Source organism: Rhodamnia argentea, chromosome 11, assembly GCF_020921035.1.
Source record: "Rhodamnia argentea isolate NSW1041297 chromosome 11, ASM2092103v1, whole genome shotgun sequence".
In the NCBI taxonomy this organism is placed as follows: Eukaryota; Viridiplantae; Streptophyta; class Magnoliopsida; order Myrtales; family Myrtaceae; genus Rhodamnia; species Rhodamnia argentea.
This window is the reverse complement of record NC_063160.1, coordinates 9,502,247-9,513,027: the sequence shown is the minus strand read 5'-3', so window position 1 is coordinate 9,513,027 and position 10,781 is coordinate 9,502,247. Positions and strand designations below refer to the sequence as shown.

At 43.1% G+C, this 10,781-nt stretch overlaps 1 long non-coding RNA gene across 1 annotated transcript; it reads left to right on the top strand.

Moving 5' to 3' along the window:
* The first annotated feature begins 1,849 nt into the window (after window positions 1-1,849).
* Window positions 1,850-10,702, top strand: LOC125312979. The gene is made up of 3 exons (XR_007197014.1): window positions 1,850-1,860; window positions 5,521-5,527; window positions 10,495-10,702. It is a non-coding gene; the product is annotated as an uncharacterized LOC125312979 (long non-coding RNA).
* The last annotated feature ends 79 nt before the right edge of the window (window positions 10,703-10,781 follow it).

The following is a 10,781-nucleotide window of genomic DNA, read 5'->3' as shown; positions in this document are numbered from 1 at the left end:
GGCCATTGGATGGGGCTAGTTTTGAATTTGTGAGAAATCGAGGAGGAACCTCGATCGTAGTAATCTCGTCGCTAGAGGCGACTCGTTTGTTGGAAAGTGGTTGTCAAGGTTATTTGGCTGCGATAGTGGACACGTCTGTTGAGGAAATTAAGTTGGAAGATATTGTTGTAGTATGTAAGTTTCCAGACGTTTTTTCCGAAGAACCGCTTAGATTGCCACCTGAAAGAGAAAAAGAGTTCATCATAGAGTTAGCTCCCGGGGCGGAGGCGATCTCTAAGGCGCCGTATCGAATGGTATTGTCGATCTTGAAGGAACTCAAGGTTCGAATGCAAGATCCGTTGGATAAAGGATTTATCCGCCCTAGTGCGTCACCATGGGGAGCACTTGTGTTATTCATCAAAAAGAAGAACGGGTCTATGAGGTTGTATATAGACTACGGGCAGTTGAACCAAGTGACGATCAAGAACAAGTACCCACTATCGAGGATTGACGACTTGTTTGATCGGCTACGGGGAGCATCGGTGTTTTCTAAGATTGACCTACAGATGGGATACCATCAATTGAGGATCGGGAAGGAAGATATACCCAAGATGGCCTTTAGGACTCGTTATGGACACTACGAGTTCACCGTAATGCCGTTTAGTTTGATGAATGCTCCTACCGCCTTTATGAATCTAATGAACAAAATATTCAAGGAATACTTGGATAGATTCGTCATAGTATTCATAGACGATATCTTGGTATACTCGAAGAGCTCTGAGGACTATAAACAACACCCGAGGATAGTGTTGGAGGCTTTGAGAATGCATCGGCTTTTCGCCAAGCTCGGTAAGTATGAGTTTTGGTTGGCCCGTGTAGCGTTCTTAGGCCACGTAGTTTCTAGTGAGAGAATTGCTGTGGATCCGTCCAAGATTAAGGCAGCCATGGACTAGCCAAGACCAACGACGATTCTTGGGATCAGAAGCTTTTTGGATTTGGCGGGTATTATAGACTATTCGTGGAGAAGTTCACCGCTATAGCCTCCCCTATGACTAAGCCGTTGAAGAAGGATGTGAAGTATGACTGGACAAACAAATACAAGCGTAGTTTTCAAGAGCTTAAGCATAAACTGACTGCGGCTCCTATGTTGACGATTCCATCCGGTGTTGGAGGGTTGGAGATCTACGGTGACGCATCTCTCAAAGGTCCGGATTGTGTTTTGATGCAACATGAAAGGGTAATAGCGTATGCATCTTGCCGATTGAAACCCCATGAGTTGAACTATCAAACGCATGACACGGAGTTAGCTGCGGTCGTGTTCGCCTTGAATACTTGGAGGCATTATTTGATCGAAGAGAGTTTTCAGGTGTATACCGATCATCAGAGCTCGAAGTACCTGTTCTCTCAGAAAGAGTTAAACATAAGGCAACGTCAATGGATGGAGTTGCTCAAGAATTATGATTTTGAGATATTGTATCATCCGGGCAAGGCGAATAAGGTTGCGGATGCCCTGAGTAGAAAATCAGCGATTGCTCAATTACGTGTGAGTGAATGGCATTTGCTTGAGCAAGTGAGAGACTCGGACTTCAAATTGGAGATAAGTCGTCTGTCAAGTCTAGTTGCTACATTGAGAATTGAGCCGGAAGTGCGGACTAGAATAAATACCCTACAATCGATGGACCCCATTATTGAGAATGGACTCAGCTAAACTAATGGTCGATTTTCAAGTGGCCGAGGATGGGATACTGAACTTTAGAGGACGTCTAGTCGATGAAAGTCTAAGGGAGGATATCTTATCGGAGGCACATCGTAGTAGTTATAGTATCCACCCTGGAAGTACAAAGATGTATTAGAATCGAAGCAACACTACTTGGTGGAATGGTATGAAGGTAGATATAGCCAAGCATATGGCTAAGTGTTTGACACATCAATAGGTCAAAGCGTAGCACTGTAAACCTAGAGGACTACTGCAGCCTTTGGAGATTCCGGAGTGAAAATGAGAGCATATCACGATGGGCTTTGTGGTACGATTGCCAAGAAGTCAGAGAGAACACGATTCAATCTAGGTTGTAGTCAACAGATTGACGAACTCGGCGCACTTCATTCCAGTAAGAAAAGACTTCTCCTTGGACGGATATGCAGATTTGTATGTGAGGCACATCGTGAGATCGCATGGAGTGCCGGTGACGATCACCTCGGATCGTGATCCAAAGTTCACTACCACATTTTGGAAAAGTCTGTATACTACTCTAGGAATGAAACTGCGATTCGATACGGCCTATCACCCGCAGACAGATGGCCGGTCCGAAAGAACGATTTAGACACTAGAGGATATGCTGAGAGCCTGTGTCTTGGATTTCAACGGCAGTTGGGAAGAGCGATAGCATTTGGTTGAGTTCGCCTATAACAACGGTTTCTAGCAAGTATTAAGATGGCACCATTTGAAGCACTGTATGGTAGAGCATGCCAAACGCCGATCTGTTGGGACGAAGTAGGTGAAAGGAAAATCACTAATCCCGAATTAGTAGAGCAGTCTATGGAAGCTATCAAGGTTATAAGAGACGGAGCGAAGACAGCTCAAAGTCGTCAAAAGAGCTATGCGAGATAGGAGCGTAAACCTCTGGAATTCCAAGTGGGCGATCATGTCTTTTTGAAGGTGTCGCTTATGAGATGGAAATCTCGTTTTGGCAAGAAAGGGAAGCTAAGCCCTAGGTATGTCGGGCCTTTTGAGATCTCCGAGCGGATAGGAAATTTAGCTTATCGTCTTGCACCGCCGCCGAGACCGGCTTAAGTGCATGACGTGTCAATGTTAAGAAAGTACAAACCGGACCACGCTCATGTGCTAAGTTATGAAGAATCGAGCTAGATGAGTGAGCTGTGTGCGTGGAACGTCCGATCGGGATCGTGGATAAAAAAGAACAAGTGCTCCAGAGCAAGACGATTTAGTTGGTTAAAGTGGTTCAGCAACACCATGGAACCGAAGGAGCTACCCGGGAGAACGAGGAAGTTATGAAGAGTAGCTATCCGTATCTTTTTGAAGAATCGTGATTGTACTGTAATTTCGAGGACGAAATTTCCTAAGGTTGAGAGAGTTGTAACGCCTGGGAAATTCGGAATCAGTAAATTACCCGAATTCAATAAAAGGAAGAATTATTATTGTATTCCAGTTGGGAAAATTTTAGATCATAAGGAATTAAGTGACAAATTTTGGATGATTCCCGAAATGTCGTTTAATTTCGATTAGGTCTCGAAATCTCATTCGCCGCGACTTAAGATTTCGTGAAAATTCAAATTTTATTCTCAATCGGTTGAGCCAAAAATTCGATCGGTCTCGATTTATCAAAAGACCGTTTCACCCTCGGATATTATGTATATGAGATAACAAAAACATTAAATTTGATGAGACCCGTGAGCCCCACTTGCCATTAATTTCTCCCAACCACCAGTCAAATTTGGTCAACTCTCTCTCTCTCATACACACTACTTCCCCCTCCCTTGTTCGCGCGAGTAGCCCCCCTCCCGAACAGACCTCTCCTCCTCCTTCCTTGGTCTTTGTTGAGTGACCACCAGCCTCCCCCATCATCGCTCCACCGCCTCCGACAGCCGCCCGCGCCACCGTGAAGCTCTAGAACACCCCCGGCGCCGGATCGCTCTATTTTGCGTCCAAGGGCTGCTCGAGCTTCAACCGCTCCTGTCGTCGCCCTAGATCGCCACCAGCCGCCGTGTCATTGTCCTCTGCCACTACCACGAACCTCTCGACCTCAGCCCGCCCCCCGTTGCCCACCGGATCACCGTGAACGGCCCACAACGCCGTCGTCCCCCGTCTCTACGTCACCCGACCACCGCCTCTATTCCAGCCATCTCCGCCGCTCGCCGCCCACCCCGAGCGACCACCCTCGACCTCACGTCGTCCCCGAAGGCCACTGGAAGCCGGTCGCCGCCCGTGGAGCTCGGAAACCACCTCGGCCAGCCTCCCCTATTTTAGCGTCGTCCCTACCCTATTTTTAACCCGAGCGGTTGTTATGCCGCCACTAGCACCACCTACTACCACCCGGGAGACTCCCCGACCTTGGCCAACCCTTCCCCTAGCTTGAACCACCCGAAACCTCTCCAAAACAGCCTGATACCTCCTGTTCTCCCCTGTTTTCCTCTACCCAACAAGCTGTTCCACCCGCTCCATCATCGACCACCACCCTCGAGCCTCGTGCCACTGTCCCGAGGTGTCGCCAAGTATTTCGGGCCATCCTTAATCGAGTTGGAGCCTAAAGGTCGATTTGGGTCGCAAGTCGCCATTAGTCATCACCGAGGGTCGGGCCAAGTTCGTGTCGTCGTCGCCCGAGTTGAGATCGCCCGAGCTAATTTTAATTGTAAGTTAGCTCCTAACTCTCGATTAGGACCCTAATTGTGATCGGAATTAGTTTAATTAGCTAAATAGGATGTTTAGTAGATTAATTACAGTCGGACTAGATAGAAATGTAGTTTAGGCTAAATGATCATAATTAATTAAGATTAGCCGATTAGATAGGTTGTCTGTGGCTAAATGATTAGTAGAACCGATTGATTTGATCGGTTGTGTTGATTGATCGCAAGTGAGCATAGGTCAGAGACGAGAGCGCAATTACCGGTCAATTGGAATTGAAATTGTGATTAATAATCGACCGGCCGCAATTGATGAATTGATTCTTGAATTGTTGGATGTGAATGCTGAATTTGACTGGCGATTGCCGTGGGGGTCCGATTAGAGGTTCAACGCCCCAAATTGCTTGATTCGTCAATTGATATAATTGCATGTTCACGTGACCACGTATGAGATCAAATTATATGGTTTTGCACGAAAACAACATTGGACCAAGTATTTGAACATGCGAGTATGAGCATTCGACCTAATTCCAAGAAATGAACTGGCTGGTTGTCGAAGTGCTTGAGTGGTCACATAATGAGATAATTCTGACGATCATCGTATTCTGGTTGATCGGTCCTACCAATCATTGTCTTCCGGTTGCTGGATGTACTACGGCCATTGTCTTATGGCTGTTTATTTGCCGGTCGCAGCTTGTGAAGGACCGAAGCCTTTTAAGGATTCCCGTTAGCTCCATGTTGTGTCGACAGTCATTGTCTTCTAGTTGGTCGAGCAGAGTCACATGGACTATCAGAAGCCGTCGCCGGAAGTAAGGGACGATGCCTGGTCATACCAAGAGAGTACCAACCGACTAGTGTACTGGACTTACGGGTCGTTGCTGATAATAAATGGACTACGTGTTGTGTCATGTACATGCAAGTGCTGTGATGCTTTGCCAATGGATTGATTTGGTTTGGTTGGTTTGACTGTTGAATCGAGTCTATATTGCATTATGTATGACCCGAGGGTAAGCTTATAGTGGTTGAAATATCTGCTCTTTGTTGACGTGATTGTTTATTAGGACGTCTAAGCGAATCAACGCCCTAGTCGGGCTTAGGCTTTGACTAACCGAGATTAATTTCTCACCCCATCGTTGTTAACCTTTTTCAAGCAGTGATGGAGGCCGTAGATATTAAGGCAAGGGTCGTTGTAGGATTTTTGGGAGTAGATGAGGGTCTAACCTAACCCTATCGTGTGTCTTTTTGAAGTCCTAGTGAGCAACCCTAAAGCATGGGATTGTATATGTTTACTGTAGCTCCATAGAGTTAAAATTCATCTGCTCTTGCTTTATCAATGAAATTGTCTTTGTGATATGATTATGGTGATTTTCCTACTATTCTATCCCGCTGATCTTATTTGTTTCGGAGAGTTGCACGTTCCACATGCGCCGTAATTTTGTAAGTCGATAGCCTTGTTGACATCCGATTTTTTATCAAAGTTTTTTTAGTTTTATAAAAATTCATAAAAAGTCAAAAAGTTAAAAAAATCATGTTTGGTAGCCTTGGCCAAGCATAAGGGCCATTTTTGAATAAAAAAGAATTTTTCATATTTTTCTCATTTTTGAATATTTTCGAAAAATAGAAAAATACAAGAAAATTCGCAAAAAAATACTTCCTGAGGTCAGAAAAATATAGACAAATGTTCCATATTTTTATTTTAATTCCCTTTTCACATTGACCTCAAGAAAAATTGAAAATTGAATTCAATTTTAGGTGTTTCTTCACAACACCGAGAGTTGAATTTGCCTAAAAAATACAATTTGAGTTTTTTATTTGCAACTTTTGCATGTTTTGAGTCAAGACATCCAATTATGGTCCTCTGCAGTTTCAATTTGACCAATTTCGCCCTCAATTGTACGAATTGCACGGATTAGGTAAAATACCCAATTATTCTTTGCAATTTAGTCCCTGGAATTTTCAATTTTTAAAATTACTTTTAATCCAGGGACTTTCACAACAAAATTGAACTGCCACCCAAGGTTTTTATATGTTCTGAATCCATTGGTAGGGGTAATTTGATCCACTTTGATCATTTGGGCATTTGATTAAACTTTTCCCCGATTTGCAATTTTAGAAAATTTTGGGGTTTTATAGAAATTGGTTAAAATTTTTGGATAAAATCACATTTCTAGATAGTATTTGAGCCCCCGAATTCAATTTTGAGGTTTAATTGCAAAAATTCCCCACATATTTGGATTAATTTCAAAAATTGTAAGTCGGAACCGGTTCAGACCGGTCTGATAGCCGGTCGGACCGGTCTAACCGGTCCAGAATGGTGTCATCATCTTCCCCAAGCTCATACCATTTTGCAGAATTGAATGATGAATTTTGAAGATCAAATTGAATGACCAATCAACTATAATTGAGCGAGATCGTGGAAGCGTTTTGTCCGACAGTCCGAGATGCGTCAATTGCCCCCGATCTCACGGCCAATGACCACCGAAGCACGGCGGAACAGCCGGTCAAAGCCACGATGGTCCGAGGAAGTCAACCTTCACAGAATGCACAAATTCAAGCCCATTTTGCGATTATCGGAGTGTCAAATGGAGTTGAACGAAATTGTATTATGTCCTCGACGCCGTTTGGACCTCTTTGCACGTTTGGGCTCGTGCGAAGGAAGGTCGGCGAAGCTCCTCCCGACACGCCAATTTTCAAAACTGGCATAAAAGGACTCGGGAAGCTTCGCGAAAGAGGAGGCTCATTCGTGATCACGCGGACGAACGGAATAGAGAGAGAGAGAGAGAGAGAGAGAGAGAGAGAGAGAGAGAGAGAGAGAGAGAGAGCTCGTTCTCCTGCCCTCGTAGTCGAGAGCTTGAGCTCAAACCGTGAATAGTTCATTCACTCAATCCGGACCAAATCGGAGATCGTGATCAAGTCGAGAAGCTTTGTGCGAGCTCCGGGAAGCAATCGCGCCAACTCGATTGACCCGCAACCTCTAAAATCGATGAGTCGATCTCTCGAACTCTACTCTGCGCGTTCATGGCATCGCACTATTACAGGCCTAATCGGTTGAATTAGTGTGTGCATTTTGATCCTCGAACATCACTCACCACATCCGCATCTTCGTTTTGTTTCGATTTTGCATAAAAACCTTCAATTGAATCCGTGAACTTCAACCTCCATTACCGGTCACCGTCGAAGCCCGTCTAGGCAATCCTAGGCCAAACCAGGTCAATCGGACTTGCGGGTAAGGTTTCTAAACTTCATTTGAGTGATTCCTGTGATTGAATTGACCTATTGTGCTATGAATCATGCGATTGAGTTCTGCGACTTCGACATTGTGCGTAGTTCATAGCTTGTGATTTAACCGACGAAATTGTTTGATTTTTGAGTATGTTAATCTAGAGGTTAAGGTGAGTCGATAGGATGTGGTTTTGCGAGTTTTAGTTAAGATCTCACCTTTGGATCGTCATCGGAGGCTCTTGGCCGTTCGTTGAGTCGGCGGCGAGAAGTTGAAGACGAGGCGACGTGGCCCGGTCAACAGGTCAATGTTTGAGGTAGCGAGCCGTGAGTGGTCCAAGTCAATGTCCGGTCGGCGTAGCCGTTGGCGCGAAATAGGTGAGTCGGATTAGATCCGACGGTCGTAATAAATAGGCTAGTTTGATCCTGAGCCATTAGATTAGAATTTAGAATTTTAGATAATTTGTATATTTGGTATAAAAAAAAAAGAAAAGAAACGGCGCTGTTTAGGTTAGTAGGTGTACGACGTTGTTTAGGGAGAGAGTCGGATGCAGCATCGTTTTGATCTAGGGTGAGCCGACGATCGAGATCAAATCTAGGTTTAATCGTGGCCGTTCGTTCAGTCTTGATCCAACGTTGTTTTGATACATGGGGTAGGTGTGATCAGATGTGGCGAAGCGCATGTAGGTTCGAGATTGTGAATAGGCGAGATTAGTTCCATAATTAATCGTGACCGTCCGTTAATTTTTTGTATTTTTGGATATTAGGAAATTGGTTTTAAAAAATAAAAAAAAATACCCAAAAATAGAAACGGTGTCGTTTTAGTGAGAGCGGGTCCGAGTTGGGTTAGGGTCGGGTTGACCCGGTTCGGAAAATTAATAAAAAATTTCATAAAATTTTTCTAAAAATCCAAAAAATTCATAAAATTCACAAAAAATTTTAAAAAATTCCCAAATTTTCCCAAAAAAAATTTTCAAAAATGTTTAGGTCGATTCGGGATTCCTATAGCCTGGATCAAAATTTTTTGATGTTCCGAGGGTCGGTTTACACCGATCTAAAAAAAATTAAAAAATTAAAAAATTAAACTTTTTAGAAAATTAATAAAAAATTCAAAAAATTAGGAAATTCCAAAAAAATTCAAAAAAAATCACAAAAAATGGGAAATGGCCACATTCAACTAGTCTGACCCTATTTTGTGATTTTCGATCCTGAACCCTCAAAAATGACCATTTTACCCTTCGGGGCATTTGGCCCCAAAGATTTCCCGAACCATCCCGAAACTCAAGTGGATTTTTCTTTGGACCGATAAGGCCATATTATATATGCCATGTCCGACTAATTGCTTGATTTGATTCGTGATTACTTTGATTGCGCATTTTATTTTATGATTGTGACTGATAGGATAATGAATTCCCGTCCGCATGATACCTCGGATCGCTAGAGCCTACCCCGCCTTGAACTTCATCCGCATGAATTTCTAGGTTAGAAAATCACTCAACTTCGGTAACCGAAAGGGCGTCGATATGAATCTCGGCATAACCAAGTCCCCGGACCCACTTCTTTGGTTTTCGTAGAATCGAACGGTTTCTCTCGACCGCTCGATAGGGTTCCCGATCATACCCTCCAAAAATTGATTGATGGCGACTCCATATACATGTACACTACACACATGTCACCCGACCACACTAAGGTCGACCTCGATTTCTATATCTTTTTCCTATCGCGATTCGAGTAATGGGTCTTGGGAGGGACCCGCGCACGAAATTCGCTGTCAACTGGATCAAAATGCGGCTCGTTAGCCCCGCTCGCCAATCCCCCGAAAAGAAAGAAAGAGCATTCGGCGGAAGACGGTCGCGACAAGCCCACCTGGGAGGCTATCATTCGTGACCTGAAGCGATTTGGTAGAGATGTTGCGGGCCCGGAAATCGGGGCGTGACAACATACATCGTTGGTACAGATTTGATATGTAAGAAGAGTAGTTATGTGCAAGTCTCTCCTCTAGTTGGCGGTTTTGTTATAGTTTCCTAGTCATGCAATCATCTATCTTCCCACGATCATGGTTATTATGATCAATGGGATAATTTTCATTCATTGAGGCCTCCAGTTTGCTTTCTTTGAATAACTAATTCAAAGAAAAGTGTGTGAGGAACTTCCATCACTAGATCCGTATACCTAACAATGGGAAAATTACCAAAAAATTCATCAACCTATTGTAATTGTGTCAATTTAGTTATAAAACTTTTACATTTATGCCAATTCAGTCCATTTGACCGATCGGCACAGACATAGACAATTAATAATAATATTTTTTTTCTTCTCTCTTTTTATTCTTCCCGGTGTTGCCGGTGAGGAGTGGCCGGCAGGGCCCGCTGGAGCTTACCGGCCACTAGGCGAGGGCTACAAAGCACTCGTCGGATTGAAAAGAGAAAAAAAAGGAAAGAAAAAAGAAAAAGAAAAAAAATATCAAAATGCTGTTAAAAATTATCCACCTTAATGCGATCTGACCAAATGAATTGACTTGACACACTTGCAAAATGTTTAAAACTGAATTGGCAAAAATAAAAAGGTCTAGAACCAAATTAGCATAATTATAATAGGTTTGTGATTTTTTTGGCAATTTTCCCCCTATTAATGAAGTTCCTGTTATAAATATATTAATCATAGGTGGATGCTTCACCTTTCATCATTTCCTCTTCCAATGTATGTTACAAATACATTGATATACATTGATGTACATTGATATGGATTGATGTTGCACCTTTCACATTCCATGAGCGCTTTTTCCTCTCCCAATGTAATATACCCTCTAGCCTATAAGTAGAGGCTTTTGTAAACTTGTTGAGGCAATGAAAAAGTGTTAACATTTGCTCCTCACTTCTCTCTTATCTCTTCTCTCATATTTCAAGTTGGTTTTATGTTTCTGAGTTGATTCCAAAGATCGCCGTTTATTTTTACAACACGTTATCAGCACGAACCGATTAGAATCTTGGATATCACTTGAGGTAACACATCTTTACCTCTTCATTATCTAACATCTCTACATTTTATTTTTAAGTATGTCAAACATTACCAAGAGAGAGTTTGCAACGTTAGATATTACCGGAAGTAATTATCTAACATGGGTTTTTGATGTCAAGATACACTTAACATCATTAGATCTTAGTCGATCTATTCTCCCATAATCTAATTATACGCCGGCCCGGAAGGCTAAGGCTCTTATCTTC